General features: G+C 40.8%; 1 protein-coding gene across 7 annotated transcripts in view; it reads left to right on the top strand.

Annotated features, from left to right (window-relative positions):
• The first annotated feature begins 6,041 nt into the window (after positions 1-6,041).
• Positions 6,042-25,890, top strand: part of LOC126763114 (uncharacterized) — an 81,112-nt gene continuing 61,263 nt past the window's right edge. For 3 of the 7 annotated variants that reach the window (XM_050480350.1, XM_050480348.1, XM_050480347.1), the window contains exon 1: positions 6,045-6,599. The gene's annotated coding sequence lies outside the window, so the exon portion shown is untranslated. Of the gene's footprint in view, positions 6,600-25,890 lie in introns of all 7 variants that reach the window. The other 4 variants (XM_050480346.1, XM_050480344.1, XM_050480343.1 and 1 more) reach the window with 2 other exon arrangements.

Raw genomic sequence — 25,890 nt, 5'->3', positions numbered from 1 at the left:
TAGAAATGCGGTTTACTACAAAAATGCTATCAGGTTCATTCGGAGAAGTTAGAGTCCGTTCAAAAACAATTTTTACTTTTTGCCTTAAATCATTAGCGTTGGGATTACAGGATAAATCTTCCCTTTATACTTACCGTTTAAAACTTACAAATCTCCAGGGAAATGCTTGGTATAATATTTCTTGTAAAACTCATGAATGGGTCAGTCTGTAGTCCATCTCTCTTATCTAATATTAATTTTAAAATTCCCGCTCGCTCTGCCAGGCAGTTTAGACCTTTACTTTTAAAATTTTCTAGAACAAATTTTGAGTTAAACGAACCATTCCGCCGTATACATATGTCACGATTTCAATTCTCATTCTAACACATTTGTTCTAACAGACTCATTCTTTGCCATTAAAAAACTATTTTATCTACTCTTAACAACTAACATTTAAAAATAATAAACTTACTTCATCTAATTCTTAATTTTTGATTCTGTAGATGAGCAGTTTAAGATCGCAACGCTTAAAGCTCTCTTGCCTTTTATGGCTCGGCTAATTCCGCTCGTTTGCGGATTGCGCCCCTCGCGTCGGGTGAGTGGGAGGAGGGTAATCGTTGGGTATTATTATGAGTCGAATCAAGCTGACATGTTATACTTCCATGAGCAGCTAATTTGACGTTTTGGGACGGTCGATTGGCCACCAAGATCGTGTGTTATCACACCGTTAGACTTTTTCCTGTGCAGATATGTAAAGTCTGAAGTCTATACGGACATTCCTATTTCGATTTAGACTTTGGGGCAAAACGCGTTTTATTCGCCAACTACCAGTCCAAATGAGTCGAACGAGTTATCAAAAATTTGACTCAACGTATGGACTGTCGGAGACGTAGCTGCGGCCAACATTTGAAAGAGTTAATCTTCAAAAGATAAATGTCAAATAATGTTCTTTTGAATAATAATAAACATTCTCCATTAAATTTGAAGTTTCTGTGTTTTTGCTTATGAGTTATATATTTATAAAATTGTTTGAAATTATGTCCTCGATTATACATGAGTAATGCCAAAAGTTTGTGCAAACAGCCCAGTTCTTTATTGGATCCAATGTACCTTATATAGTGATTTCCGCCTTCCCACCTTTATTGAAGCTGTTTAGGGTTGTCAAAATGTGTAGTATTTATTATCGGATTTGATCCTGTCAACTTCCAAGAGTTCGGATACCCCGAATTCAGCCCTTTCTTATTTCTTTAACGACAATCTTCTTTAGGCTTCATCCATGAAGAAGGCTGGAATGATTACCGCAGTGAAGGATCGCTTATAGTATAACTTGAAAACTATTTATTTTTCTCTTCAAAGATTTCAGTGCATATATTTTAAATATGCATAAATATACTCTTGATATTTTTTAAAGCAATTGATTAAGATATTTTTTATTTTCAAAAACCGCTTTTTTCGTTTTTCACACAAGGTTTGCCGCTTAAAAGTTTAATTTCAATACATTACAGTTTTCATCGCCTTTGATGGCAAATAGAACCGTATAACGGAATTCATGGCAATACGCGGCATTGATGTGGAGATGAGGCACATACTCAGAGTAGATGCTTCTCAGGCGCATTATTGCACATGTTGCATGCGCTTTTAATCTAACACTAAGCCAACTTCTGATGCGAACCTGGCGACGCACAACAACGGCACACAACAAAATAAAGAAAGCAAATCATAATAACGGTAAGAATAAACTACTTACGTGTTGGCAATACAAAGTGAGTGTGAAAATTGTAGCGAGAAGCGAGGCGTTGCAAATAAAGTCGTGACAGGAAGCGAGCGGATAAATATTAAAAGCGGCACGGCACACACATACACACACACTGGCATAAGTGTGCATGCGATTGCTTAGACCTACGTGCGCCATGTTGTCCAAGTCAATGCAGTTGTGTACGCATATGTTAGCATGCATTTACATACATTTGCCATGCTGATTGCCGGTGTCGGGGTGTGCGTATGGATGCGCGAAGGGCGGGGGTGGTGGCTTTGCAATGATGATGATGATGACAGATGAGAGTGCAGTGTTTGTGAATGCCTAAAAGGCTTTTGCAATGGTTTATTGCCTGGCCCACACACCTCTCCGCGCCAAGTGATGTACGCATACTGCAGAGATGTCACCTGTCACATGTTCGCAGCAATTGACAGCTGAACTTATAGGCGACACAGGCACACGCACATGCCCATATTTACCATATGATTGCGTAGCGAGGCAAAGCTTTTATCAAGTGCCTGTTTCACTGCTTATACGCCGCCTGCGCGCCTCCAACTCCACCACCGCCAACAGCAAGCCTCGCCTGCTGTTCTTGTTTCCATTTGCTTATTTTCATAATTCCTTTTTGTGCTTCTTTTTGCTGCTTAAAGAAATGAAAATTACATTCAAAATGAATGAATTGAGATGCATTGCGAATGCATTTGAAATGAATGCCGGCGCATGTGTGTGCGCGTGAATGGTTGACTGGGTAAGTGAATGCCACATTGCTGCACTGTGCACCTTTGTGCGACACATCATTTCGTCGCTGCCGCCGCTCGGCAGCTTAACGGCCAAGGAATGTGCACCCTGAAACGGCATGTCTGCAGACTCATAATAAGCGCGCTTACAGTGTGGCTGAAGATATTTTCCGCGAAAAATTAATATTAGTACTTCCGCAGATGATAACTGGTGCATGTAACCCATTAGATGTTAGTCAGAAAGGGTATAGCAGGAGAATTCCCTATGAACATCTGAAATATCTTCCAAAAGTATGAATATTTTTTCCAAATAAAACAAAAAGGGAAAATAATTTCAGTTAATCAGCATACATTTGGACTCAAGACGCGATGCATGTTACTGTGCAGCGACACCCATACGATGCAATTGTACTGGGCATTGCAACGAGCAGACGAACGGACTGTTCTGTTGGCGGAGCTGTGGGGGTGGTAAATGTATGCTGCTTCACTGTTGACTTGCATTCATGCTTAGAGTGCGAAATATTGTAAATTCAAACATTGCGAATTTCAAGTTGTTGATGGATGATTGGTGATAATGTTGACGCAAACCACTTCTCCAGCTGCGCTCGGCTCTGTCACCAACTCCAGAATGTTAAAGATAGTGATGGAAAAGTAGTTAATGAATGCGATTGTCGTGTTGATGCGAGAATGTTTGATGGCAGTGTTGATCATCATGAATCATGCTGTATGTGCCATAATTGAGAATTGATGTAAACATAGACGCTGGTGTATAAACATATTGAAATTACATGGAATGCAATTGAGAGCGCATGTTTAATTCATCTCCGGCGAGCTCTACTGTCATCGTGGTCAATCTTGCCTACGGAAGTAATCATTAACACTGCATTCCTTTGATTTGTCAGATAGCTTTCATCAATCGCAATCTAATTTGTAAGCATTTAACACCATCGATGGTTTAATCAGGTTGCTACGGTATTTTTTCTACATCTTCTTCTTAGGTACTATGTCGTGGGTCGGTTCGGGGTCAGGAATACGAAGCATCGCCAGTTGTGTTTATTTTCTGCGAGGTCACGCCAGTTGAAAATCCCTTGGATGCGCGGACGCCCTTGTTTCCGTTGTACACCCATGAGTCTCGAGTCGAGTCGAAAGAGCTTTCGCTACAGCATCATCTTCCATGCGAACGAGAGTGCGGTACCTAGTGGGTTCATTGAATTTTTATGCGCTTAACTATCTCCATTGTCAAACCTGTTACCGTGAAGATCAAATATTCCAGCCGTCGATCTAAAGATGTCTTCTTGGCGTCGAAGTCATCGAGCACGATCTTAACATTGCGGCGGGGACATTTCACGTACGCATCAAGAGTTCATAGAATTGCTTTTCAATATCTTCGTCCTTTTCTTCAGTTGGGGCGCGAGTACATAACAGTCAAATATAATAGAATTTAGCCAAAAAAGGGTCTCTCATCTGAGGTTGTTGTTAACTTTTCATTCGGGGTGTTTCTTACGTGGCGGTGCCCAAACCCAGCGCACAACCATGGGGATGCATGGTTCGCCAGAAGATACTTCGTCTAAATTCGGAAGTCGGTACCTGCTGAACCAATGTAAAAGAATCATTTCTGGTAACTCCGAAGTGAATGGCACTCAGAGAACTTTTCTCACTTGCGTGAACTTCTACACATGACACGACAGCGGCTACGCTGGCTTGGTCATGTCGTCCAAATTAACGAAAACACTCCAGCTCTGAAAGTATTCAGCACATTACCCGCTGGGAGAGCAGACAGAGTAAGAGGAAGACCTCCACACCGTTGGAAAGACCAGGTGGAGAAGGACCTGGCTTCGCTTGGAATCTTCTATTGGCGCCAAGCAGCGAAAAGGAAGAATGACTGGCGCCCTCTTGTAAACCCTCTTATAACCGTAAGCGGTTTTTACGGCAATCAGGAACAAGAATATGGAATTTAGCCTTGATGCGAATTGTGGTTATCCTTTCACTCCTCGGGGTGGATCTGGAGACAAGGTGGCTAAGCCTTCTACCAACCATAAATCCTAACTAAATTTGTGCATTTTCTCATGGCAGCTGTAGTGCATATTTCGTGCAGCCAAGTCCCGTTCATCGCATTTTCTGGAGCGCGGTTGGCTTTGTATTTTTCGACGACATTTATCACCTGGATAGCGGTAGCTTCTCTATAAAAGGTCCGGACATTCCAGTTGCATATCCGTGATTCGTGTTTCTTTGTGAGTTTACTGTGGTCAACAGTTGGGGAGGTCTACATATATCCGAGGCTTTCGTGATCCTTTCAATGGAATTATACCTATTTTTATTATAATAACTGTGGAACTTTTTTCTTGTAAAAGGTTAAGTTCACGGGGAATTATAGGTCTAATTAGTAGTTGAGTGACTAGTTCGCTTAATACAAACAGATGGACGGAGGAACGGGTAAACCGACGGACAAACAGACATAAGTCGACTCTGCTCGTCACGCTCAGCTTTTCTATCCGGTCAATAGGTTTGGTTATTAAGAATCAAAAGATGTTGTGATCGACCAATCTACACGGCTAATGGAGATATCCGCTTAATAGAGCGTCTGTTTTATAGATAGTTCACTGCATAACAAATATGGAGTGCAGGTGCGGATCCACAGTAGAATTTTAGGGGGGAACTATATATTTTTGTGCTTGATTTGAGAAATGTGTAACTGTAGACTACAATTTTAGTACATATTTTTTAATATTAAATAAATCAATACGGCATTTCCTCATTACGCTAAGATTCAATTCAATGAATTTAAAATTCACAAGGAATCTCTCACGCAGTCCCTCCCCCGTGGATCCGCGTCTGGTGTAGTAGGATGCTCGATTGTCACCGAGAACGTTGCGTCACGACAGAATATCATCTCTGCCAACTTTTGTGTGCTGTACACATATGTACATGTCATAATCTAATAACTTATTCAAATATATATGGACATATGTACGTAGACTCGATCATATGTAGATAAGAGCTCAAATACAAAGCGTAGCACGATCACTCTCTCGCCTCTTTCGGTCGCTCTTTGAGGGCTTTAGTCGCGCAGCGGCACTCTTAAATATCAGGTGATTACCTTCAGCTGCTCAGCTGTTTGACTTAGACGCCACTTTACCAATTTTGTTACCTTGACGTGGAAGCATAAACACATTTAAGCAGTCATAAGCCAAGCAGGCGACCAAGCCAACCGCGAAACGCAGTGATCGGCAGTAAACATATTCACTTTCAAACTTTCCTACATATAAATATGCTTAATAATTACGAACGTAAGGCGTACCGAGCGTGAAGCGTGAAGTGTTTTGTGTATGTATATTACTTTGTGTTATTCATCAGCTGTGAGCTATAAAGAAAGACAACAACTACTCGCACTCGGCCGTTTGAATTAGCCGCATTCGCACACAAACTACACATATGTACGTGGGTATACACTCATACATATTTACAGACAGGTAAATAATCGCTTTAGGAGCGGAGTGTGCGATCGCTTGTTGACGTTGAGCGTCGAACGTTGAAATGTACATGACTTTTATTGGACGGTGTGTGACTCAGTCAGTAGCTTAGCGTAGTTTGGTAGCAGCAAACCGAGCGCACGCAATTTCGGAAACTACCACATATATTTGGACGAGTACAAGCGCAGCCGTAAACTGCGCGATGCAATTACGTAAGCACGGTGAATAAGAAGAGTGCAAGCAGTGGAAAGAAGTGAAAAAGTGAAAAGTTCTAAAACAAATTCTAAAAACCTTGTTTGTATACGAAAATCGAGCAAATGTGTGATAAAGTAATTGCGCCAAGTTCAGTAAGTGAAGTGAGCCTTCATATCCACCCTCAGCACTCATCGGTTTGAAAAGCGCAGTGAATATTTTGATGAGGTATAAACTATTAAATAATGTGCTCTGATTTCCACCTACCCACCTTAGCTATTTTCGAATACAAGGTCCAAAATAATTTACTAAAAAGTGAATTGCTCACCTAAAACAAAAAGTGGAATTCGTAAGTTCAACACTGATAAGATAAGCGCAAAGGCGAGAGAGAGCAAACTTAGCATCCGCGCACTCACACACATACATATATTCCGTTGCATCCGTGTGTCGCGCAGCGAAAGCGGGGTAAGTTGCTTTATATACTTCTCATATGTAAATTAGCCGTATCGCTGCACACCTGACGTCGCATCAGCTGTTGTTGTTGTTGTCGTCAGCTAGACGCTTTGCACGTTGCTGGCGTATTATCTTACACCTACTCTACTTCATGAAATAAACACGCCGTTAGCCAAGCATAGAAAGCACTTACATACTTCCACCTTAAGTGCGAACAATGGCAAACTAGTTCTGCATTCTCTTTGAATAATAATTTGAAACAGCTGAAGTCCCACAAGTTGCACCGCTGCCAACGACTGAATTCAATGCTATTGACGGCAACCATCCAGTTGACAGTCACAACGCTACTATTTGCATGCTAGAAATGTGCGTATAGCCTCGGTACCAACACCGGCGTGAAATAAAAACAAGAAAAAACGTTAACTTCGGCTGCACCGAAGCAAACATACCCTTCACAAGTGCATTTCTTTTAGTAACTATATGTTCAGTTTGTATGGAAGCTATATGCTATAGATGACCGATCTGAACAATTTCTTCGGAGATTACATTATTGCCTTAGAAAATAACATATACCAAATTTCGTGAATATATCTTGTCAAATGTGAAAGTTGTCCATACAAGAACTTGATTCCGATCGTTCAGTTTGTACGGCAGCTATATGTTATAGTAGTCCGATATCGGCAGTTCCGACAAATGAGCAGCTCTTTGAAGAGAAAATGACGTTTGCAAAATTTCAAAACGATATCTTAAAAACTGAGAGACTAGTTCGTATATATACAGACAGACAGACAGACGGATAGACGGACAGACAGACGGACATCGCTAAATCGACTCAGCTCGACATACTGATCATTTATATATGTATATACTTTATAGGGTCTCCGACGATTTCTTCTGGGTGTTAAAAACTTCGTGACAAACTTAATATACCCTGTTCAGGGTATAATTAATATACAACAGGCTACACATGATCTGTGTTTTATCGTGAGTTTCCTTTAGACATACATATATACTTTTAATTTGTCTTGAGCTCTAGAACGGCATGATTAATCTTCTTCTTAGAGCCGAGTTTACAACAGCGCGTCAATCGTTCTTCCTTTTCGCTGTTTGGCACCAATCAGAGCTTCAAAGTATAGCCGTGTTCTTGTCCACCTGGTCTTTCCAACGGAGTGGAGGTCTTCTTCTTCCTCTGCTTCCCTCGGCGGGTACTGCGTCGAATACTCTAAGAGCTGGAGTCTTTTTATCCATTCGGACGACATGACCTACCCAGCGTACCCACTGTGTCTTAATTCCCAGAACTATGTCAATGTTGTTCTATATCTCGCACAGCTCATCATTCTATCCACTGCGGTATTTGTCGTTGCCAAAGCGCAAAGGACTACCAAGCTTTCTCAGAACCTTTCTCTCGAAAACTCGTAACGACGACTCATCGGATATTGTCATCGTCCATGCTTCCGTACCATATAGCAGGACGAAGATGAAGAGAGACTTGTAGAATTTTGTCTGTATTCGTCGAGAGAGGACTTTACGTCTCAATTGCCTTCTCACCTAATGACAAAAATTATTCTGTGTTGGATTTCGAGACTGACATTGTTTTTGGTGTTAATGCTGATTCCAAGATAGACGAAATTATCTACGACTTCGAAGTTATGACTGTCAACAGTGAGTTTGTTGGATGAGAGGAGATATTTTGTCTTGCCCTCGTTCACTATCAGACCCATTTGCTTTGGTTCCTTATGCAGTCTATAGAAAGATGAATTGATTTATTAAAGAACCTTAAAATTCTAAAGATCTGTAAAGTTATTATACGGGATTTGCTGCGGGATCGAGAGCAAACACATTTTTAGCAATCACGCTGAGACTTTTTTTACAAGTTTATTCATATACTTATAATTTTATATGTTTAGAGGCGATTTGAATGTTGTGCTCTGGCCGACCAATGTTTAAACACACATGCATGTTTCAGTATCATATTATACCCTTTATGCTCTGATTTGCATGAAAATTGTTTGGTCTTAAGGCCGCCTCGCTTAAGTGATATCATTACTCCCACTGACACACTAGCGTTTTCTTCACAGAGACAGACATACTTACATATGTTCTTCTGTGAGTTAGTTGCTCAAATGCGCTGATCACAGATATTATGTGACAAGCGTGTAAAGCGCGACTGGAATTTTAATTGTCATTGAATCCGAAGCGCACTTAAACTTAAAAACTTGGAATTTCTACATACCGGTATATACTTTACATATGTACATATAAGGCATTTATTATATGTAAATGTAAGACTCCTAAACCGACTATGGCGATTTACAAAGTATTGAAACGTCATGCCATTGATAGAGTTCTTGGCGATCGCATAAGTGAGCGCATACAAATAACTTTTTCGACTACCCAATATATTCATCAAATATGTGACCGTTAATTCTTCACGTAGCCGCGCATTTAGAAATATGAATGAAGTCGTACATGCTCTTGACAAGCTTTGGCTTTCTTCTAACTATGGAATGATAGCACAGCAGGGGTCAATACATTCTTCAATAGCCTGCATGTAATTTCCCCGCTCAGAATTTGATTTAATTGCCGATTCTTACGCTCGTGGCTTTGTGACACTCTTTACCGCTATTTAGGAGACAAATTTTCTTGCTAAAGAGCATTCTTACTGCTATTTGGGCACTGAACTTATATCTTTATTTCTAAATAATCAGTTGGATTTCGTTAATTACACTGGCTTGTGTAACTTTGATTTGTTACACATCGAATAGTTGTGGAGAAATAGTATCTTCATTTATTTATGTCATTAAAATGCATTTATCTGAAGAAATTCAATTTTCTTCTCATCAATGGATGCCGTCTTTCTGGCGATTGGCTTACACACAAACGCACTTAGCACTCGTAAAAGAAACGAAAAAGGAAATGCAAATTAATCAAATTATCGTTTTCCCTGTACAGATTGAACCCAGCAGACGATTTAAGGGTAGTGCAAGGCACAAGCAACTAATCTCGAAAAGTCCACAAAGTGGAACATAAGTACAGAGCACACTGTTAGTTGTCTTCGAAAGGTAATTTCTCTGCTCTGAAATTACAAAAATCTTTTTTCTTGTATTTTTAAATTATTAAAATAAAAAGTAAAGTAAATTTTAACACAAAAAAATAATTTCTCCACTAAAGAAGAATCATAGCACTAATATGTAAGATTCAGAAGACATTTTGACGCTCCTTCACAAGAGCTGCCCGTTTGTTTGAGCATCTGTTATAGTTTGTACGATTCGCCGTAGAGTAACGCTTGGCGAATCGAAAATATATTCTCTATCATATTATATACATATAATCTCAAAGCCAAGCAACTAAAATCTGCATGAGACTAAACAGTGTAAAAATATATAACGTGAATGGAAATTTTTTTTATTGTTTCCATTTATTTACACTTAATACTTATGTATTTAGTTTTTCGCGAAAAAATATATTTGTACCATTTTTTTGATGCTACAATTTGCAAAGCTCACTTTATATTCGTGAGGGTTACCAAAGCATAGACTTCACTACTGCAATTAGTCACATGTCACGACAAGTTCTGCTAATGACTTTTCGAAAGCGAATTTGTCACAAAGCAATGGATCTCGGTAAATCGTGTAAATGCTTGAGTTAATGTTAGACAAATGATTGTTCAATGACAAATGTCAATTGCAATCATTTGAACCGATGCGTGGGTACCCGAGTTACTTCTTAAAAACAAAATACTACTATGAGCAAAAAATAGTAAGGCTTTGTTCATAATTTGAAAATTTTTTATTTATTTTTCAAAATCTATGTTGTCACCCTTTAAGAACTTTCCCTTGGCCCGAACACACTTGTGTCAACGGTTTTTCCCATCCTCGAAACAGTTTTTAATGTCAATTTCCGGATTGGTCTTCAATGCGCTTAGCGATTCACGTTTCATGTTTTCTTTTGACTCAAAACGGTTTCCCCGGAACGGTCGTTTGAGTTTGCTGAATTACCAAAAATCGCTTAGAGCTAAATCAGGCGAATACGATGATTGCGGTACGATATTGATTGAAAGTTTGGCGAAAAACTCACGAAGAAGCAATGCAATATGAGACGGTGCATTTTCGTGGTGCATAAACCAAGAGTTGTCAGCTCATAATTCGGGCCTCTTTTTACGAATAGCTTCACACAAACTACGCATAACACTAAAATAGTATTCCTTGTTAACAGTTTGGCCGATCGGAAGGAATACGGAGTGTACCAACACTCGATAATCGAAAAAAACTGCCAACATAATCACGATTTTTGACCTGCTTTGACGTGGTTTTTCGGTTTTGGCTCAACTTGTACACCATATTCGGCTGATTGATAGTATGTTTCCGGGTCGTAAGTATAGATCCAAGACTCTTCGCGATCAATAATACGTTTCATAACAACCTGATAGTCGGAAAGTATTGTTACCCTGACGTTAACGTGACGTTGTTTTTCAAAAGTATTTAGTGGCCCAAATGATCTCTGAATGTTAATCTCTGAATGTTAATCGTAGATTCTACAAAAATATTTTAACGTTCCATAAGTCGGCGGTTAACAGGAACCCTTTGAACCATGGAGACATATTTTTGGAAATGAATTTTAAGCCAATCATGAACAGTCAATAAATATAATTATTTTGATTGTATATATATTCTTCTTTTTCTTCTTTTTGGCATTGATTGTGTATATATTGATATTATAAATTCACCTCTTTCAACAAACACAGTCTCCTTCACAGATCAGTACTATTTTATCAAAAGCTGCTAGATATTATTTGTATAGTAAATATGTATATTTGGTGATTGCTTTCAAAGACTTAAGTCCTGTAAATAACTTTTTATCATAGAAATAGGCAGGAAAGACATTGAGTGGCGAAACATACTTATTTACATTGCTTTTAAGAAGCCTCCGACTAATCACACACACACACACACACACACACAAAGCTACGCAGTTAAAAGCCAAAGTAATTACTGCAACTGCAGATATTCAATATGAAAAATGAGCCTTGATGACACTTGATTACTTCAGGGTTGCTGCAGCGTTGCGCAGAGCTTTTATCTGTGTCAATTAAGAAGTTTTCGAAAAAAATATGTTGTCCACAAAGACTTGTGGTTTTATTAGTGGTTAACCGCGTATAAAACTCGGCTGAAAGGCACTAAAGCAACACACACTTGAAAATGTGTGTGTACGTACAGCCCACCAAATACTCATAACGGAGTCTGTAAAATTATAAAGATAGAGTAATGCAAGACCGAATGATGACTCATGCGCATACACACACACATTCATGCACATTGAAGTAGGCTTTGTATGAGGCCAGTATTCAGCCCATACTCGGCCACCAAAGTGCAGTTATGCACCTGCAACACTAGGCGCGCGAGAGTGAATAAGAAAGGGGACACTTAATTAAAAACACATAATTATGTAATAGGCACAAAAGAAGTCTTCACCTCACCCTCGCATGTGTAGGGGAATTTGTGATTGTCTGTAGGTGTTTGTTTGTGGCAAGCGCAAGCTGATTGTGCCCCCATTAAAGATTATTTGTGTCCATACAACTTCTTTACACGAAAGTCCTTCGCCATTATGCAACACACAAGCGGCTTTAACGGCTCTCGAGAAAGAATGTTCTTCATAAGCACCGGAGCGAGTTCACGCCGAATTCGCCAGTCACATATAGCCAAGGTTGGTGTGGCTGTGGGTAGTCATATATTTACACGCATAATCGTCAGCAGATGTTGTTACATATTTTTCTGTTCCTTAATAACTTATACGCTCACTTGGCTGCTTAAGCACTGCCAGCTGTGGCAACATACAATTTAGCGAGCTTAAATATGCCCTCCTCCGTCGCCTATCGCCTTTCGGCTGTTGATAGTTGTTGTTGCTGTTGCTGCTGTTGCAGTTGTTACAACTGATGCGCAATAATTGCTGCCAATGCTGCAACAATCCCCCTTTGACGTAATTCAGCGAAGCCTACCACCGTGTACCGTTATGTATCTGCACGCACACATTTACCTACAAGCTTGTACACATTTAATATTAACTTTTTCGACGCATGAGTTTTACTTGTAACTAAAGTTGTACATATGTGTGTATGTATGTATACATGTTTGCATGAAAGCACAATTTTAGTCATCGTGAGTATCAACACTGGAGCTTATAGAAATACAGTACTTTTGGGCTCACTGATACGGTAAGCCTCTAGAGTGGGCTCTTCTTATACTTCTTATGTGTTTGGTCCACAAGAACGAGGCAACTTCAGTTGGACCACACCCGAACCCCGCAAACCCTTAAGACTATTTAAATGACTTAATTATTTCAAAATCTTTTGATCCATCATAGACTACAGAGATGGATATAGCGTTTCTGTGCTATGATTAAATTTTAGTAGATATCACCATTCATTCAGTTTCTGACGAAAAAACTGGTAAATTATAAAGCGTCGCTCAATAGATTAAACAAGATTTTCTACTTCTTCTTGAAGATTCCAAGTGTAGTTAGGTTATTCTCCGTCTGGCATTTACAACGGTCTAGAGGTTTTCCTCTTCCTCTGCTTCCCCCAGCAGGTACTGCGTCGAATAGGCTCAGATTTGGAGTGTTTTCGTCCATTCGGACAACATGACCTAGCCAGAGTATCCGCTGTCTTTTAATTCGCTGAACTATGTCAATGTCGTCATATATCTCGTACAGTTCATCGTTCCATCAACTGCGATATTCGCCGTTGATAATGATCAAAGGAAAATAAATCTTTCGCAGAATTTTTCTCTCGAAAACTCGTAATGCCGACTCATCAGATGTTGTCATGGTCCCTACCTCTGCACCATTTAGCAGGACGTGGATGATGAATGACTTGTAAAATTTGGTCTTTAATCGTCGAGAGAGGACTTTACTTCTCAATTGCTTCATCAGTCCGTAGTAGTATGTGTTGACAAGAGTTATTCTTCGTTTGATTTCGAGACTGACGCTGGTTCCAAGATAGACGAAATTATCTACGACTTCGAAGGTATGATTCTCAACTGTGACATTTCTTAAAACGACACCTAAACTAAACCTTCTCAAGCAACCAAGGAATGTATGTAATACTCGACTGACTTAACCTGTCACCTTTTGGGATATAAGTCGTCTATGCCAACGAATAATGAGTTTTTCCCACTTTGTTTCCATGTCTGCGCTTTCAAATTGTGTCCGGTATTATTACATTGAAAAATGAAGCACGTTGTATCGTTAAAATACACCACACCAAGTTAATGTGCGGACAAAAGGTGTTAATTTATACGAGTGCTTAAGTGTTGTGCTAGGGAGGTGCTCCCGCCGCAACTTCCGCCTGCCCCTCTTGAATTGTGTTCGTCGCTTATAACGCGCACTTGTGGTCTCACATAAAATCTTAACACATCCTCAGCGATTCAAGCAGATGCCTCTCCCGCGCAATATTGTAAAATGCTAGAATTAAAAATAAAAGTGTTTTCATCTATAATCGAGAAGCTTCCCTCTGAAGTTAAAGTGGATAAATAAATACACACACAAATACATATGTATATATATAAGTACACACGAGTGGTGTTTTCATTTCTTTCTTCCGCTTTCGGGGTGTCGATGGGGTATCACTGGCACTTGTAGCAATTGCGGCAAGTGTTAAGCTTCGACTTTTAATGAGGTTGTTTTGCACGAAATTACCATTAATTGCAATAAATTTAGAAATAAAAGGGGAGAGATTATCACACATCGCTGCCAAAACAGGAAACCACGATAAATACGAACATCCATGCAGGGGGTACAGAATTTAACAATCATTTGGGTGAGTTTGCACTAGGATAAATTCGAATTACTGCATAATACCGGGTTCCCCTTGCTTTATAAAATAGTCGAGAGTTTATGACCAGCTTATGGCCACTTTTGTTAAAAATATGGATAGGCAATAGGGAAGTTTGAAACCAATTTGAAACAAGCACATCTTTAAAATCGAGTATTCCCAATGCACTACTCAAAATATTCAAACACATATAAGCATGACCCTGCTAATCTTCCAACCGAGTCACCAAATTTCCTTTCATAAGAAAGGTGAATCGTAGTTATAATGATACAAAAGTAAGCTAACTGTGGAATAAAACGAGAAAAACGATAACTTCGGCAGCACTGAATCTATAATGTCTTCTACAAATACAAAAGGTTGCTAGCAAGAACTCGTTTCAGATCGTTCAGTTTGTATTGCAGCTTTAAGCCATAGTGACCCGATCTGATTAATTCCTTTGAAGATTGCATTATTGCCTTAGATATCTCATCAAAGTTTTCTATGCAAGCACTTAATTCCAAACGTTCAGTTTGTATGGCAGTTATAATCTCTAGCGATCCGATTCCGACATATAAGCAGCTTCTTGGTGAGAAAAGGAAGTAATGCACCATTTGAGATCGATGTCTCAAAAACTGACGGGCTAGTTCCCATGCAGACCACTTTTTGATATTTTCTCTCTAGAGACATTATTCCATCAGTGTAAAACTTTTGTGGTTTCTCAGCGAAAAACTGCGACAAGTAATTTTCACTGGCTTCTCTTAGAGCCAACTTTATTCCATTAAGGGAGTTCTGCATTGACCGAAACAAATGGTATTCCGATGGTGCAAGGACAGCGCTATATGGTGGATACATCCGAATTTCTCAGACAAGCTCTCCCAGTTTTTGCCGAGCCATCAAAGATGGGTGTGGTCTAGCGTTGTCTTTATGGAAGACGAAGTCCTTTCAGCTAATCAGTTCTAGCGGTTCTTTTTTCGGTTGCTTGCTTCAATCTCATCAGTTGTGAACAGTTAAATGTAGAATCAATCGTTCGACCAGGCTGGAATCGTCTCCGTAAACTTCACAAATTTCATTGGTGGCATCCTTCCCTTTTTTATACAAAATTATCAAAATATAGCGCATTTCTTCATTATTTGCACTCATTTTTCAACTTCCCCGAATTTAATTTTAGTTAAATGAAGCTTAAGATCTAACTTTTCCAACACTATGTGCTCTGACACAATTTGATTGGTAGCACTGGAGATATACAACTGCAACGACATCTACTGACAAAATACGAAAATACTTTTTCGACTATCTAATATTATTTGACTGCATTTCCTTACCTCCATTATAATCTTTGTTAGAGTCTAACTATCAGCGAAGCGAAGAATCGACATCAAAAGCATTTAAGAGGAATTTAGTTAAATGTAAAGGCGTTCTGAGGTCAGTAAATCACAAATTGCCAACATACGCCCTGGGGCCCACACTAGCGCCTCGCATCCGACTTCCTGCTCGGCACATGAAATTCCAGCCCAAGTGTGTGCTAGTGCTGCGCGCTCCCTGCAGCTGCTTTATTTCATTTTTATCATTTTCTATTTTATAGCATATTTATTATGATTCAACAATGATATCTGGGGAAATCATTGTAGCACTAATAGGAATACCCCGAAGGCGCAACTTGACATCTCTCGTATAATTCCGGAAAATTGTAACTCTAATAGTTGCCCTCGCTTTCTGGCGCACATGACTCGCTGCAGACCGCAAGGAGCATAAGGATAAGAGTAGCTACACTACACACGACACTGACACACACACACACACACACACACACACATATATATGTGCGGCCACAAGTAAGAACGTGAATCGCTGACTGCCAAGAAAGCCAAGTGCGGCAAATGTGGAGGGGCTCTAAGTGTGCATGGAATTGACTTTGCGAATGACTACTCCTTATTGCATTTACTATTGCAATGTTCGCTTGTGTGTTTGCTAGTTTACAAGTAACTGTTTCACGGGCTAACCGACACGCACATGTGGAAGAGAGCCAACTAAGCGTGAAATAAATGAATAAACACACACTCATACATGCATACGTCTGCACTTTCTTGCGCGTTCGTCGGACAGCACAGCCCTACTTGTTGCTTCTTCTGCGTATTCTCGCATTTGCTGTGCCTGTGTTTGCATGTGTGTGTGTTGATGTGCTCAGCTGAAAGATCTCCACGTCAAAGTTTTTCAGCATGCAAATTCTGCTGTACATATTTTAATACTCGTATGCAATTTGGCAAAAATAACAATAGCAACTCTTTCTTTAAGACAGATTTAACGCGGCGGCAAGCGTTGATGTGCCAGTACTGGTTCCAGAGACCGATTGGTCAAAGAATTTCAGATTCCCTATTAAAACTTGATGTTAAAATCGACGCACTCAAGAATTTCATTTCATTCCACGGCCACTTAAAGCTCATGTTCCATCTAAAACAACAACAAAGTTTGGGTTAAGCGCCCTTTAAGTATTTAAATACAATCCACAGTTCTCAAAACAACATAGAGAGTCTTAAAGCGATATTCCTAATTTGAGATCTGTTCAATGCCATGATTTTCAGAGCTGCCACACTTTCTCAAACATGACAGATGCATTCAAAGGTGTGAGGGCGTTACTGTAATCGCTTACGTTCATGCGTATAAAGGCTTTCCGGTTTCAGAGCTAATGCCGCCGAACCCGCTTCGCACGCCGGATATTTATGGGCCGTTATCAATATTGCTAGGAGCGTTGTTGAGCCTTGTGACAATCATAATTTTACATTTTAGTTCATTTTCAGCCTCTTTTCTGCAATGTTGCCTTTTCTATGCTTCACACTGCCATCCCATTCATCACTTGCCTCTGCAAGTGCTTTAACCCACGAGTACGGGGGTTACAAAGCGTATGTGTGCATGTGGTCGGACCCGTCGGCTGAAGTGCTAAAAAGTGGAAGACAGGCATTTGTGCCTAATAATAGATGTAATAATGTTTGTTTGAGTGCTGATGCCTGACTGTTGACGACCCAGCCACATCCCCTCCAGAGGAGTGAGTATTGTACTTTTATTTTTATCCTTTTTTGTATTACTGCCCTGGTGCAGGGACTTTTCCGGCCGGTTGACGTGACGGTTTGCCCAACACGACCGCACACAAATGAGATCTCGCCATTTATTTCATATTCTTCGTATGTATTCTTAATCCAAGAGGCCTCTAACATGTGGTCTCGTGCATGCTTGTGTGTGTGTGTATATGTGAAATGTGTAGCGTCGTCAACACATCCTTTGGGACTTTGTTTGTCAGTTAAAGTGAATGTTGCCCGCAAATATGTAAGCGTTGATGGCTTTTCAATTAGGTTTTATGGTTTTTCTTTTATTCGACCCTTGTGAATGCTTTGCGTGCCGAAGTCGGGGAGTGTGTGATGATACATTTTGCGCTGTCTGTCCGGGCTGTCAATAATGATGGCGCAAGCGAATAAATTAATAAGCTGAGACCGCAGTTGGTTAGTTTTTGAGCGCAAAATACACGAAAACGCTATTACTGGGGTTTCTCTGAAATACCTGGTGAATGGCCTAAAAAAATATAGCCGGAGCCATTCCTTATAAAATCAAATGGTTTTCGGCATATATGCTCGCTTTTCTTAAATTTAATATTTTCTTACTTACTCAATTTTGGACGACAATTTAATCAACCAGTGGGTATTGAACCATATAGGTTTTGTTGGCAATATATTGGGTAGTCGAAAAAGTATTTTCGTATTTTGTCAATAGATGTTGTTGCAGTCAATATACGACCAATCACATTGTGTCATACCATATAGTGTTTTGAGAGCTTCGACAAAAAAAATTAAATTTAATCAATCGCTATATTCATTTTTGTGTGGACACCAATGCAATTGACGATGCCATATGACAAGGTTTTCCGTTCTGGAAATTTCAATATATTGAAAAAGCCGATGAGATTATGGAAAAGATTGACCACGACCAACACATAAGCAGCCATGACATCGCTAAGGGGCTTAGCCTTCATCACCAAACGGTTTTGAATCATTTAAAAAAGGCTGGCTACAAAAAGAAGCTCGATGTTTGGGTACCTCATAAATTGCCTGTGAAAAATTTAATCGACCGAATTAACATCTGCGATTCTTTGCTGAAACGGAACGAAATCAAACCGTTTCAGAAGCGAATGGTTACAGCAGACGAAAAGTGGATCAAATACGACAATAATGTGCCAAAAAGATAATGGTCCAAACATGGTGAAGCTCAACAAATGGTTGCAAAGTCAGGTTTGACGCCTCAAAAGATTATCTTGAGTGTTTGGTGGGATTAGAAAGGAATCATCGACCATGAGCTGCTGCAGCCTGGTCGAATGATTGATTCTACATTTTACTGTCAACTACTGGTGATATTGAAGCAAGCAATCGCAAAACAAACCGCCAGATCTGATCAACAGGAAGGGTTTTGTATTTTTGATGACTCGGCAAAAACTGGGAGAGCTTGGCTGGGAAGTTTTTATGCATCCACCATATAGCCTTGACCTTGCACCATCGGACTACCATTTGTTTCGGTCATTGCAGAACTTCCTTAATCGAGTAAAGTTGGCTTCAAGAGAAACCTGTGAAAATTACCTTTAGTAGTTTTTCGCCGATAAACCAGAAAAGTTTTACACTGATGGTATACAGTCCTTAGTGGAAAAATGGCAAAAAGTGGTTGACTTAAATGGCACATATTTGGTTCATCAAAATTCATTATAAGAATAAATTAAAATTTGATTAGAAATACGAAATTCGTCTACCCAATACACCTGTCCTTGCAAAATATCCGCTTTCACAGGCCCTCAATTTGATTCATTAGTTGTTAAAACTTGTGATGATGCCACTTAATTACAATTATTATTTCCATATAAAGTTTACATGGTTGCATTGATTAACGATGAAAAACAGTTTGCAAAATATATCAGAAGGGTTTTTTGCATTCAGTGGCTCTTCGATAATCGTTGAAGGGTTCAAGTTCATTTCGGCGCATTTCAGCGTGTGACAAATTAATTAAAATTTGCCACTTAATTGCACTGATTAGTAACAATTTATACATATTAATATGCACTTATCGAAAAGCAGCGGAAGGTCGCGCTTAATTCCACGCTGCTAGAGACAGAAGACACACACCAGCGAAATACATATCAATGCGCTTGATGCGTTTACAGTGAAATGTTTCAAAGCACAAGTGCAATCGTTGCATTCAATAAAAAGCGCGCATTTGAATTTGCAATAAAAAACTTTTCGTAAAATATTAATATGAAGCATTGGATGAGCACTCACACACACACACACACATGCATCGAAGGCATAACTGCATAGGTGTTGAAGCTTGCAGGGCCTAGGGGACTGTTCGTCGCACTTCTGGGGCGCTGCATGGCCGCCTGCCTGCGTGCCTTTGTAGCTGACTGACAGACGTTTCTAATTAAGTGTTCGGTCGTTCAATTAGCGAAGTGCAATTGCTGCCTGCCATGCAATGTTATTAATGTACACATACACACACACACACCCGCATACGTACACAATAATAAACATATATGGTGTGTGTGTGCATTTTGTTCATTTCGCCGCTGATGGATTAGCGCAACGTGTGATTTCGCTTTTGAAAAGTGCAATAAAAACAAAAGTTGCCACTGACAGCGGCACACGCGCGCCGATCTGGCGGAGCACGAAACATGGAGCACCAATTGTGGATTTTTCGCTGGCAAAAGTGTAAGTGTGTGTGCACGACAGGAAACAAAGAACGCTCCGAAGGGAGTAAAAAGTTCAAATAATGACATGCGAGGGCATGAAAGCGCCCACCATAAAACGGTAGCAACAAGGCGGTGGCACAGCTGAGGGATGAGCACTTCCTGTTCGGTGTAGTGAAAGCCAAAAATATACTTCACTTTAGTCACTTTCTACAAGTGAGTGCCTGTATATATAAAAAAATATATTTTAAAACTGCAGGCCGTGCTTAGATATGCCCATAAGTCCTTTACAAGTCCTCTACAAAGTACCGAATTTTGATTACCAAATATAGAATCAACAAAAGCCGCGGTTTCGGTTCTTGGAATTTAAAATTTCAAAATTCTGCCTTCTGACTTTCCTGTATTTCGGACACCCCTAATAAATAGCTGGTTATGTGTGGTGTGCAAGCCGAGGCAAAATCATAAACGGTGTTGCAAATAATGGCAAAAAGTTATTATTGCATTTATTACAGCCTGAAACGGCGGCAGCGTATGGCAACAGCACCAGCAATGCCAACACCGAAGGGCTTTATGTCGACAACGGGAAGCAATCGTTGTAGCAACTCGTGTACTCCGATCTGTTTGCTGGGTCACGCTCCTAACAATATGCAACACACCAAATGAGCACCCATCTCGCAAAAGCACACAGCACACACACATACAAACTCCCGCTTTCGCTGAAGCGGCGCGCGGCGAACGGGTGCGACTTCGTCCACAGCTCCAGAGCTACACACTCGCTCGCGCATAATGATGATGAGCATTGGGCATGAATGAAAACTAAACTCATCAGCGCCAAACAGTGCTTCGCTATTGGGCTGTTGCCGTTGCCGCGCTGGTGGTGTTGACGCCGGCGCGGCGGAAAGGCGCAATGGGCACGAGCGAGCTGGCAGCGGCACAGCAAGGAACAACTTTTCCATTTTAATAAAATTTTAATGAAAATTTCTGTTTATAGCACTGCCGCAATGTAATGCCTTTTGTGTGTGTGTGTGTGAGTGCGCTTACAGCCGTTAAAGACACGGACTGACATGGGGTCAGAACAATAATAACAGCGAAGGCAAATAACAACAAACAAAAAATTAAATTACAATAAAAACGGAGGCAAGAAGATTTTAACACTTGCTGCACTGGGAGGAAGCGGGGCTGGTCGCAGTTAAAAATGCTTAAAATACACGTGGATTAAGCAGTTACGCAGTTGTTGCCATAGAGATAGCGCCGAACTCACAGAAAATATTTTGCAAACCAGATTTTTCAGGTTCCGAATAATTGGCGCCTTTGGAGAAATTCCTTTGTTACTACACAAGCAAAACCTTAGCACAGCGTTAAAGTAACGGTGAACTTGTCATAAACGTAAGAAGCATTCCGTCTAACCCTTACCCATGTGGAAAGAAAGTCACATAAAGTCACTGGTCCTGCAATGGCGTGAATCCAAATCGGTTAGGCAACAAGTATCTTTTAGAAGTCATTGTGTTGTACAAGCGCGATGGACGGCCTCAATGGAACTCAACTGAGATAGTTAGCGTTGCTTCTATCGCAAAAATCCGTAATAAATCATTCGCTTAATGAACTCGCACACATACTTGGGCGCATGCCAGACTGTACACACATTTCACAAACAACTGCAATGCCGAAGCAGGTGGCGACTCATAAAGTATGGAGCCAGCAGCCGGCGGTCCGATTACACTACGTGCGAGTGGAAGCCTTTGGAAAAATAATTAATGTGAAAATATTATTCCGTTATTAAAAGTAGAAAATATGAATATCAGGCAGCTATAAGGAGTGCGCGCAAGACGAAGGCACCCTGAAAGATGTGCAGAGCAATTGAGGAAGAATAAAGGAATTCGCATAGCTGTGTTTAACCGCCGCAACGAGGCGAACGAAACGAGTGCCAGCGCGCCGCCAAACCAGCCACAATGCAGCGCGCTTATATCCATTGCAAAGCCAGTAGGAGCGGCTGTTTGGGCAGCGGTCTTCGAATGACACGGCCAGGATTAAGTGCCAAGTCAAACCGCAAGCCGACCGAGATGACAAGCCGTAGGATACCGCGCGGCGCGTTGGCGTTATGGAGTGTTGACGGCGGTTGCTTGGATTTATGGTAATCGCAGTCGCCGCAGCCGCGCCGTTCGTCGGTGGAGTGAGGCGCAATGTGCGAGGTGTGCGAGCGCGCTTTATTAAAAAGGCAATGGCAGAAGACCTGATAAAAATGCATTGGCGGTGCGAGGCATTTGATTCGAATTATTATTGCGTATTGCGTTGATATGCAGTTAATTAGAAAGAATGCGCGGAGCCTTGGCCGTTATTCTGTCCGTTGGTGAACGCTCGCGTAACTTCTGCTGATGATCGCCGCACTGCGAGTTTGTTGTTTGTTGGTGTTGTTGTAGCCATTGCAATATAACGTGCGTGCATTTGACGTTGCATGGCGGTTAGAAGAAGAGGAAGAGACGAATTTAATTTCCGTTAACGCAGCAAATTTTATCAAATAGAACCGTTAGGGCATTAATTATGATCATATTACAGACAGCAGAAAAAATGCGAACAATAAGAGGAGGTTCATTGAAATATATATTGGAATTTCCATTAAATGAGCGCGCTGAGGATTTGTGTGCAGCTTTATTAAAGATTATATTTTCCGTTGTTCGATAAACAGTTCGTCTACTTGTACGAGTGTGAACCCAAAGGAAGTTTATCTAGAAGTTCAAGATGTGCACTGCTACAAACCCTTTAATAATAGCTCGTATTTGGACCTGCGGGACCGCCGTTAGGCCTTACTTCGCAGGACCAAGCTGGGCAAGAATGCCTCTTCACAAACTCTCTGCGGGATTTTTCAGCTGGTTTTAACCTTTTCCATTGCTGTTGTCTTATACTGAGTTCTTGGATCGCTATTGCGGCCCAATCTTTCATTTTCGCGCAAGCCAGCTATGATTGCAGCATGTAACTTATAACGTTGTCGGTCGTCATACTTTGGTTTATTATTCCTTCGATGGTAGTCTCTTCTCTACATATCCCAAGCAGGAGAGAAAGATATGCTCGGCGTTTTCATCGGCACTGCAGCAGAATGAGCATTTTGTGTCATTCTCGTTGTCGCATCTGTAGAGGGTACTCTCTTCAACAGACATGGCTGTCAAGAATTGCGTCAGATAAAAGTCTGTCTCCCCGTGTTGTCTCTCAATCCAGACTGATACGTTCTTAATGAGCCTTTGCGTCCGTCTTCCTTTTTCTGCTGCATTCAATTGTCTTTGCCACTCTTCGAGGCTCGCCTGTCTCTCCTTTTTTCGCTCGTGAGATGCAAGTCGAATATTCATAGCTTTTGATTTTTGGTAGACTCTACTTAGCTGTGAGATCATTAAATCCGGCGGCATAAGACCAGATATGATACTGGTCGCTTCGTGTGAGACCGTTCTAAAGGCACAGGCCGCTCTAATGGAGCATGACCTGGATGCTGCCTTTGCCTTATTGGCATTTGTTTTTTGACGCAGTGCTGTCCCCCATATAGGAGCCGTGTATTACATCAGTGTAGGCTGACTGATTTTAGCTAGTAGGGCTCTTCTCCTTTGGCTAAGGCCACCAGTGTTAGCCATTATTCGTGACAGGGTCGCTGTCACTTCAGCTGCCTTGCCACTGGCTTTGTCAACATATGCTCTGAAATTCAGTCTCGCATCAATCATAACGCCAACGTACCTCAGGTAGTTTGGTAATGTTGTATCCATCGGTATTTAAGGTAACCGTTTCTAGTTTTTTCCTTCTCGTGATAAGCACCGCTTCCGTCTTTTCTCCGGCCAGCTGCAGCATAGTTTCCGTGAGCCAATCCGTAATTTTTGTTGTGGTCGCATTGCAGAAGTTTTGGATTTGGGACAGTTCTTTCGCTATGATCGTCACAGCAACATCGTCCGCATAACCAATTATTTGAGCCTCTTTTGGCAGCGGTAGGCGTAACACCCCCTCGTACAGTACATCCCATAGTAATGGAACCAATACGAAGACCTGCGGTACTCCATCTGTCACCACGTAGCGTTTTCGACCTGCATCGATATCCTACAGTGGCAGTCTGTCAAACAGATAGCTAGTAATTCCTATCCAGCAGAAGTCCCGATGTGTTTCTTGCCTCCGGAGCCCTAATGATATGTGGCCATGATGCAGAATTAAAAGCATTTTTCACGTCAAATGTGACAACTGCGCAATATTTTTCTCGCCTTACATCCTTCTGGTTTCCTCCGTGGCCTTAGCCGCAATGTCCAGCAATTTTCCGACTGCGTCTATGGTGGATCGATGTCTCCTGAAACTAAATTGATTTTTAGACAAGCCAGTCAGCTCTTCTTCGAGGTGGCGTTACAAACGTGGGCAGAACAGCCTCTCCAATATTTTAGCCATCGCATTGATCATACAAAATGGGCGATAGCACTCGGCTCACTCGCCGGTTTGTTTGGTTTCTGAAGGAGAACCAGGCGCTTCTTCTTCAGTACCCTCGGGAAAACACCTTCATTTAGGCACCGCGAAAACATTTCAGCGAAGGCATTCTTGCTGTGTTTAACAGCGACCTTAAGTGCCTTGTTCGGGATGCCATCAAGTCCAGGTTCTTTTGCATTGGCATTGTTCATTCTGCGAAGTTGGCTCCAACGACAAACATCGGTTGATAAAAATAAATGATTTTGATGATTTGCGAAATAAATTTACTAAAATGAAACTTTTGCTTAAACACAGCCAAAATACTTAACGTAGACTAGCTAAACTCTAGGACTCGGCAGCAGCGCAGTTTCCTCTAGCGCTCACCGAGGAGGTGTGTTTATGCGAAAAGCACGTCAGCGATCAAACACCTCATCAATTATAAATGCAGGTATTAAAAGTCATAAAAATATTTGCAGAAAAAGTGTGTACAGCCGAGCGGAGGTGGTGCCGGTGAGTGTGTTCGGCAAACTTTGGCTCGCAACTTTTGTGATTAATGATGTAACACTTTTAAAACTTAAGTGGAAAAGCGAGTAGTGCCGACGGCAAAAAGTCAAGCTCTGACCAAAACGAAAAAAAAATTAAGCAGTTTCTGGCACAAGTTGCATGTGACAAAAATAACAGCTATAATCGGCGACAACTGCGAAGCTTGTTGTTTTTGCCAAATGAAAAACCAAACCAATTTGGAGTAAATAATATAGACATGTGTGCAAAAAGAGCGGTACGAGGCGCCATCAGAAAGACCGCGTGCACACGAAAATCTAAAATTCAAATGGTAAATGAGAAAGCATGTACTCAGTTTCGGGTGGAAAGGTATGCGCCACATTTTGAACGCCGCTGCGTATAAGCGACATCGCACTTGAGCCCCTCTATGCCACAGCTGCCTGCAGCAGGTAAAGACGGTTTTCCTTTCGAAATTTTTTTTTTTTGAATTTGAAGTGGAATATCGGAAAGGTTTTAAAAATTTCTGGAATAAGGCTAAATATTTAAGCAGATCTATAACTCTACCGAAGTTATTTAGAATTGGACGACAATTAATGATAAAGTAAAGCGAAACTTCATTATTAAAAAAAAAAACAGTAGATTAACTCGTGCGCAATCTCCGTCCCGCATATTCGGCTCTCCACATAGCAAAAATCAAGCTGCCAACTGTTGTTTTTGGATCGCCGTCATATTTTTCTCAATCTACGTATGCCGTAATACAATTTATGAGAATGACAAATGGTAACTGCGCTGTCACAATATGTAAAACTTTACCCCCAGTTTGGCCAAAATACCAAAAAAAAAGTCGAAAAACAAAAGCACTG

This window comes from Bactrocera neohumeralis, chromosome 6, assembly GCF_024586455.1.
Source record: "Bactrocera neohumeralis isolate Rockhampton chromosome 6, APGP_CSIRO_Bneo_wtdbg2-racon-allhic-juicebox.fasta_v2, whole genome shotgun sequence".
Lineage (NCBI taxonomy): Eukaryota > Metazoa > Arthropoda > Insecta > Diptera > Tephritidae > Bactrocera > Bactrocera neohumeralis.
The sequence above is the reverse complement of the archived record's forward strand: the minus strand, read 5'-3'. Positions and strand labels throughout refer to the sequence as shown.